This window comes from Belonocnema kinseyi, chromosome 4, assembly GCF_010883055.1.
Source record: "Belonocnema kinseyi isolate 2016_QV_RU_SX_M_011 chromosome 4, B_treatae_v1, whole genome shotgun sequence".
Lineage (NCBI taxonomy): Eukaryota > Metazoa > Arthropoda > Insecta > Hymenoptera > Cynipidae > Belonocnema > Belonocnema kinseyi.
This window is the reverse complement of record NC_046660.1, coordinates 82,209,957-82,218,789: the sequence shown is the minus strand read 5'-3', so window position 1 is coordinate 82,218,789 and position 8,833 is coordinate 82,209,957. Positions and strand designations below refer to the sequence as shown.

At 28.6% G+C, this 8,833-nt stretch overlaps 1 protein-coding gene across 1 annotated transcript in view; it reads right to left on the bottom strand.

The window, feature by feature from the left end:
• LOC117171383 overlaps window positions 1-8,503 on the bottom strand; it is a 370,121-nt gene extending 361,618 nt beyond the window's left edge. Inside the window, exon 1 of the mRNA XM_033358636.1 lies at window positions 8,234-8,503. The gene's annotated coding sequence lies outside the window, so the exon portion shown is untranslated. The remainder of the gene's footprint in view (window positions 1-8,233) is intronic.
• Between the last annotated feature and the right edge of the window lie 330 nt (window positions 8,504-8,833).

Here is an 8,833-nt window from a genome sequence, read left to right as displayed (position 1 = left end):
AATTTGTAAAAAAAGGATATACAGTCAAAATTATTTGTCTCGTTATTACGACTAATAATAATATAACATTTTCCAAAACTGTGAATTTCATATCCGGCACGATTTTTTATTTAAAAATAAATTCAAGCACTTTTCTTAGTCGAAGAAGCTTCCTACATTTATTTTTTAATGACTTTTTACCCCAATTATTCATTATACAAATTTTCCGAGTTTATTATTTTTAATGAATGTCGATTTCCTTGCTTGAACGTTTAAGGGATGTTGAAAGAACAACCCTTCAAATAATTTAAACAATCTTCCTGTCAGGAGAAGCTTCCTGCACCTATTTTTAAGTGATTTTATATCCCGAACGTTTAATTTAAAATCTGCCGAGGTTTTTCTACTCAGTAACTGTCAATTTTCTTGCTTGAATATTTACGGGATGTCAAAACAACCCTGAGAAAGAATTGAACGATCTTTCCTTTTGGGCGATGTTTTCCACGTTTTAATGTATAAGGAATCTAAAACAACTTTTAAAAATAATTTAACGACCTTTTCTGCCGGCGGATATTCTACATATTTATTGTGCTGTGATTCCCGACCACAATAGGTTCATTAAAAAATGTCCCGCTATTTTTTTAAAATGTGGGATTCCTTGTTAAAATCCTTAAGGTATGTGAATCTTAATCAATCTTAATCCTGAAGGATGATAATCCCCAAATATTCTGTATGCACTAAATCATAAATCCATAAAGTTCATGGGTGCAAAACTTTTGTTTCTATGGTTTTGATCAATTCTGATTGACAAAATATGAGACATCTGGTCAAATGTAACAAAAAGTTTTTGAAAAGTATAACATTTCAATAATAGGCAAATCTTTCTGATAAAATACAGTGCAGGTCAAAAGTTTGAATACATCTAAGAAAAATCGGCTGAAGTAATACTTTTATATTTCTGCTGCTGGCAATTGAATTGATTTCTTTAAAATACATTCAGAAGGATCAGAAATTTTTTTTAATACGTTATACATACCAAAATTATGTAGATAATGTAGTAAAATAAGTTAATAAACTACAGAAATCGGTTTCTTTCTTAAGTGTATTCAAACTTTTGGCCTCTACTGTACATGTAAAAATTAGAATTTAAGTCACTGTTTGGATCAAAACTGTCTATTTTCATTATGATTTGCTTTCGAATTATTGATCTGCAGTCTCCAAATTACAAAAAAATGTTATAATCAGACATTTGGACAAAAAGCTATTTTGTGCACATTTAATGTAGGGTTCTTTGTAGTAAACTATATTCTATTCAATATTTTAGATGTTCATACAAAACGTTGAAAAAATTATTATTATTAATTGCTTGCTTCTGAGAAGAAGAATTTTCCTCATTTTCTTGCGCGGTAAAAATATAGTTTAGAGGCAGGGCACAACCTTTTGAGTATCCCAAGGCATTAAGAATTCTATCGTGAAAGCTTCACGAAGTCAAACATTTAAAACAAAAATGTCTGAATTTTCCGAAATTTAAATGAAAATTTAAAGCGTATATTATATTACCCTTTTTAATATACAAGTATGAAATATAATTACCTTAAAATAAACTTTTTCCCTTTTTTACCCTTAGTAAATCATACTTTTTTCACGAGATGCCACAAAATGAGGGATTGAGACTTTAAAATATTTAAAAAATCATTTTTGGACCACCCTAATATACATATTTAGAGTTGTATCTTTGTGAAAAAATATACGTAATCTGTTATACAAACTAGCATTAAGGATCAGTTTCAGTAGAAGCTTAAGGCCTCTGCTTAGATTTAAGCCCCCATTCTTGGCAGCTTATTGGTTAAGCACTTGAAGCAAGTCAAGCTTCAAAGTTAATCTTAAAGTTAAAAAAATCAGGCCTAGAAAATATAGTTTGTTCAGCATCGAAGAAAAAGTATTTCAGAAAATAGGTATAGAAAATTATAAAAAAGAAATAAATAAATCAGTTTCAAAAATAAACTTACTATTTATTCTTAACCCCTTCGTTGGCAGAGAGAATTCGACAAAAAGTGCCCAAAATGGCAGGAAAATTTGTTATCCTGAAAATTTGTATCCTGGGGTTTTTGGGGTCGCTGAATCCGAATATGAAGTCAAAATTCAGAAATATAAAGTAGCGGATCCAATATGGCGGACGAAAATACAAAAAATGGCTCGATTTGGATAAATCTTGGTACTTACGGGTTTTTGGGTTCGCTGAACCCGAAAGTAAAGTCAAAATTCAAAAATTTTTAATTGTGGACAAAAAAATATGCTATTTTAAATTGTCGAATTTTGACTTCAAATTTTGATTCAGCGGCCCCAAAAACCCGTAAGCACCGAGATTGATCCAAATCGAGCCGTTTTTGTATTTTCGTCCACCATATTGGATCCGCCATTTAGAATTTTCGATTTTTTATTTCAGATTCGAATTCAGTGACCCCAAAAATCTCCGAGTAAGGCTTGAATGCAAAATCGGAGTAAGTTAAATAGGAAAAAAGAAGATTGACGCATTTTGCGTCAATGCCACACAGGGCACGGAAAATTTTGACGCATTTTGCGTCAATGCCAACGAAGGGGTTAAAGGTACAATTTACTTTGCAACCTAATTTTTTGCCAATAATTTTTATGTAATAATTAAACCTTCGCACTATATATTTCATATATTCATTATGTTCACACCAGTGCTTCATTTCAAGAGGCAGAATAATTTTACCAATAACTAACGAAAAACCGCATAGAAAATTTAATCAAGAGCCTTGCCGCAGTCGATTCATTAGTGAGGATGTTCGATATTCTGTGTATAATAAAATAAAATAGACTTGGAACTCCGAAATTATTTTGTTATAAATCATTTTTTAATCAATAATTTTAAAAATATCGATTCTAAAATCTACAAACTTTAAAAAGTTACAATATTACTTTTATTAATACTAAATTCCGATTCGATACTATATAAATTCATAGAAACTAATTTTGTATTTTTGTAAGTTTATTTTACAATCTTTCATCTTGAAAGAAAAAAATTTTAATTAAAAAACCTCTCATTAAAATTTGTATAACCAGACTAAAATTGATCTTAAACAGGGAAAATAGAGTGGTTTTTCATGAAAATAGGGGAATAAATTCTTTTGAAAAAATTTGAATGTAAACACCATATTAAATCCAACATCTGACACTCTAAATTTCTAAGATTTGAAGTCAAAATATGTCGTATTTTCGACAAAGTAACTGCATTTTAAACCAAACAATTTTTTTACCTAAAAAGATGCATTTTGAACCCAAAACAACGAATTTTCAACAACAGCGAAATTAATTTTAAACAAAACAGTTGAATTAAGAACCAAATATTTTATCTTTTAAGCAAAAACTAAACATTTTTGATAAAATAGCTCGACATTTAACCAAACAGTTAAGTTTTAAAACCAAAAATTCGATTTTTTCGAAGACAGTTGAATGAACAACTCGAATGTTTGAAATTTGAACCAAAAAATGTTCATTTTCAAGAACAACGAATGACTTTTCTACCAAAAAAAGAAATTTCTACCAAAAGATGAATTTTCTACCATTTAAATTAAACGACAAAAAAGGAATTTTTACAAAGTATTTACATCCTGAACCAAAATGATGAATTTCGAACAAAGTATTTCAACTTTCAACTACATAGTTAAATTTTTAATAAAAAGATTGCTTTTTAACAAAATAGTTACAATTTCAATAAAATCACTAAATTTTTAACCATAAAGTAGAATTTTTAAACAAACGAGATAAATTCCGAACCAAAAATATAATAGTAGACTTTATAACAAAAAGTTTCAAACAAAAATTGGATATTAGGTTCTATCAATTCAGTTCAGATTTAAGCGAAAAATGAGAACATGGGAAACTTTTTTAAAAACAGGGGGAAAGAGCGGAATATTTGAAAAAGGGAAGAAGATGTGAATAGAGGAAAGAGTTTGAAATTTGAAATATGAAAGTGATTTCCAAACTAAATAAGTAATCACTGAATCGCACCGTTGCAGGGCGATTCATCTGTCGCAAAATTCAGAAATTTTGTTCAAATTTATCAACAGGAAACGTACTGACCGTACTAAGTGTTATCTAAGTTCGCTATGTAACTTCCTCTGCCCCCCCCCCCCTTCACTGTTGAAAATTTCAGTTTTTTACGTCACACCACCCGTCCTCTCAAATTGATAAAGCATTTTATGGATGGCCCATAAAAGTATTTCATATTGGAATCTTTTAATCACGAATACAACAATTTAAAGACGTAAGCTGATTGATTTTCTCTTATAAATGCTGTCAGTTCAATATTGAAGCTTTGCTCAAATGGAATTAATTTCGCCCGAAAATATCGATATAAAAAATATTAGTTTTTTTTATGCTGAGACCACTATTTTAAACCAGAAATTTTCTATATTTAACAAAAATTGTCTGCGTATGATTTTGATAAAATCTTGAATAAAAAAGGTTTTATATTGTTATTTTTCGGCCTGTAACTCAACATTGTTCAGTTCTAAAATATTTGAAATCAAAAGAAAAGTTTTTCAATAAATGATTTTTTCATTTAAAGGATTACACTTTTTTATCTTTTAAAACTTTAAAAATATTAAATTGTCTAATTTTGACATTTTAGAATTTTATATTCTTACACTGTTTCAATGTTGCATGTTATTAATTCGAAATTGTGCTTTTTGTAGATATGCGAGTGTCAAATAATTTAAATTGGCAGGTTTTGGCATCAAACTCTTCAATTTTAAAATCAATATAATAGCTATAATTTTTAAATTAAAACTTGGAAGTTTTTAATTTTTAGCTGTTTTAGCTAAATTTGCCATCTAGAAATTATCTCGCTATTTTCTAGATTATTTGTAGATAGCATATTTAGCTAAAACAGCTAGAAATTTAGGTAACACAGTTTTATTTTCTTGGAAAACGAAAACCAGTTAAACCATTTTTGCAGTGCAAAACTTTTAAAATTGTTTATTCTGCAAGGCATTTAATACTTTTATTTTCTTAAATTTAAAATCCAATTTTAAGCAACACATTTTTAAACTTTTAAATTGTAAATGTCTTGAATCAATAATTTATTCATTTTTAAAACAATTTGAGAGCATTCAATTTTACTAGTCCTCAAAATAAAATTTTCCAATTTTGAACTTTAATTTTGAAGTTTTGCCATTTAAATGGATTTTCCTCAACGATAAAATTTGAAATAAAACCATTTTAAGAATTCAGTTGGTTTATTGTTAATATTATTGAAAATTCTCGTATACCTCCATTAAAAAGATTTTACATGAAAATTGAAGGTCTTAAAATTAACTATCTTTCTACAAATTCTTAATCAATCTTTTTAAATTATGATATAAATTTATCTTTATATTGATAAAAGAATTACTAAGCAATTATAGTGGATACAATAAATTACTTTGTAGAGGGCATTTGTGCAAACTTATATCTTCCAGAGACGTATCAAAACACCAGAGATTATTCAAACAGAACAGGAATAATAATGTAATATCGGTGGTAACTCAACTATGGATAGTGACTTGTGGGTGGGAGATGGTTCTCTCGGGAATCCATTAATTAATCCGCGTGCCTACTCTTGTCTTCCATTGGGATCATCTCTCCCACAAGATTACAAAACTCCGGGTCACTTAACATTTGACATCAAACTCGAAGGGCATATCGATTCTCTATATTCAAAAATAACTTTATTACTTTAATTGTAATTATTGATCATTACTATTCAATATTTTAATCAAATCATGCATAACAAAATATATTACAGTGTGGTTCATATCCATGTAAGTGTGAAATTAAAAAATGGAATTAATCGATTTTGAATTGAACTCTTTTGATAATTATTCTACAATTATAATTTTTTGTATTTAATGACAATCTTTGTATGTATATAACCCATTTACGCTATTTTGCAAGTTAAAATAACAATTCGATCACTGCATCTCGAGGCTTAAAATATTAAAATTGAATGTTATTATTATCATTATTATGAAAAATAATTTATTTACTTAATTTTCGACGCACCTGGATTATAATTCCTTTCTTTTATATACGAAAACATTTTAAATATATGTAAAAAATTATCAGAATTGGTAAAAACGGCTGTCATTTTTACTGTTCACAATTAAAGAACTTTCAAATTCAAATCTATACAATTAAATACATATCAATTTTAAATCTTCAAAATTGAATAATTTTTAACTTTAAAGTTTTTAAATTGAACTATTTCAAAAGTAGCTGCTGAATTGTATAATTTTCTATTCTAAAAATTATTCTCTAAATTTGAATCAGTAAGATTTCACTGGTTTGGAGTGAAAATCCTATAAGTTTCTATAAAATCCTTCCAAATCTTCCTCAATTGTAGGCGATTCTTTAAAACCGCATATTTTTTTGAATTCCTTAAAATCCGTGGAAGTTTCTTCAAATATTTTGAGAATTTCACGGAAATGCCCTAAAATATTTCAAATCCTTTGATATATATTGAAATACCTTGAAATTTCTTTAGGCGCTTGCAAATTCCCAGGAATCGTTTAATTTCTCTTAAATCATAAAAATTCTGTGAAATCCCTTAAATACCCTTCAAATTCTTGAAATCTATTAAAGATATATATTAAAGATATATAATCTTTTGAAATCCATGAAAATATAAAATCTGGCAAAATCCTGTGGAAATACATAATGTCTGATGTGATTCATTGCAATCCCTTTAAATATTCAAAGTCCTATGAAATACTTTCGAGATTTAAAAAAATTTATTAAAATATCTTCTTGAGAACATTTAAAATCCCTTAAAATCGTTAGAATCATTAGAAATCTGATAAAATCTCTTAAAAGACCTCTGAACTATTTGTCAATTTTAGATATTCTCTTAAAATATTTTTCAATACCATAAAATCATTGAAATCCTATGAAATCCTTTGAGTTCTTTCGAGTTGAATGAAACTCTCAAAAACCGAATATTAACCAAAATATTTGCTAAAATTTTAAAAACGTCTTACTTTATGTAAAATTCTTTGCAATTTATAGATATGTTATAAAATATTTAGAATTTTTAATAGGCTCCGTCTAGTTTTCCCGAAAATTTAGGGGATTTGGAAAAGGGAATGGTCTAGACCGGAAATTTTGGGTCAACTGCGAAACCATTGAAAAATATTTGACTACTTATCCCGAATTTCGGGACGACGAGACACTTCTTTTTTAATGTCTATTGAAATCCGTTAAAAATCATTTCAAATCATCTGATCAAAATCCTTTGAAATCACTAACATTCTCTGAAGTCCCTTAACAGCATTGCAAATGCCCTGGAACCTTCTAAATCCTTTGGAATCTTTAATATGTTTAAGAAGGAATTCGTTGCAAATTCGTTCGTTGGCATTCGTTGGAAATTCGTTACAATCGCATACATTTTGCTGAAATCTTTAACAAGTCCTGGAAATTTTTGAAATAATATGAAATTCCCTAATTAATTCTTGAGCTATCCCTTGAACTGCCTCAAAATCTTAAAAATCTCTTACAATTTCTTAAACATATTTTCAAAAAAACACTAATTTTTTTGAGAGAAGAAAACAAAACTGTTAGTTCTAAAAAACTCGGATAAAATTGTTTGATGAATTGAGGAAATAAAAATTATTTTATTTTAATTGTAAATTCTATAAATTTAGAAGTTTTATGGTGCTTGGATTTTGTAATTAAGTATTCAATATTTAAAGTGAATATTTTTTTAGGTATGTACATTTAAATTTTTAATTTTTATTACTTGGACCAATTTTAGGTAACCGGGAAATGAAAAGAAACTCATTTTCATTTATAAAATTCACCATCATATTTTGAAAAATATTAATTAATTAATAAAACATGTTTAGAACAATAGCAAAAAGAGCATAGCAAGATTATACGAATCGTTATGGTTATTATGGTTATAAAGCATATGCAGAAAAGATGGCCGTTCATAATATTCTCCTTCGAATTTTACATTAGATTCAAATACTAGATTATCGTGGCTAACACTATCTTTAATAAAATCATTAAATATCTCGCTTGTTATAGATGGAAGAATCTAAAGCATTTATAAAGATCGTCAAAGTTAATTTGGAAATTTGGCATCCCCGGGAAAACTTCTTTCATATGAATAACTCTTTAAATTGCATTTTGATTAAACCTCTATTTCAAGGATTTATTCAGTAAAAAGTAGTTTGTGAAATTTGGGACTTACGAGTCGTTAGCCTTATCATTTGTGATGGAATTGATGTATCGGAAAGTCCAGCAGATTCTCTCCGAAAAGAGTGATGGTAAAGAGAAACGAAAATCACTACCCTTGTCGCTTTTAAGACCGATAAAGCGATTTCTAAATCATTTTTTTCATCACAAACGAAACCCTCGGAAATATCATTTCAAATTTAAATCTTCGAAAATGACACCCGCCTATCAAATGTAAATGCCTTTTGCCATTTTAAACTTCATCCCCTTGGGATTCTCAGACACGTGATTCAGTTTCGGAACGCCGACTGCGACTAAACTTCTGTCGGCTGGCAACCCAACGGCCATCATCCCTTGATCCTGCGCTCCCAGTTCCACCCTGCTTCGATGTTCGCCACCTCCTTCGGAACCATTCGGGTCACCAGAAATTCAGAAAACAGTCGGTACTTCAGAGAATTTCAAATAAATAATTTTGTTGAATTTCTAAGAAATTGGAGAAACAGGAATTAAAATTAAGGTTCTGACGTCCTTTTAAAGACAAATTTTATTTCTAATTTATTAACATCTGGTCACCAGAAATTCGGAAAGCTATCAAAACTTTCATAATTTTCAAATA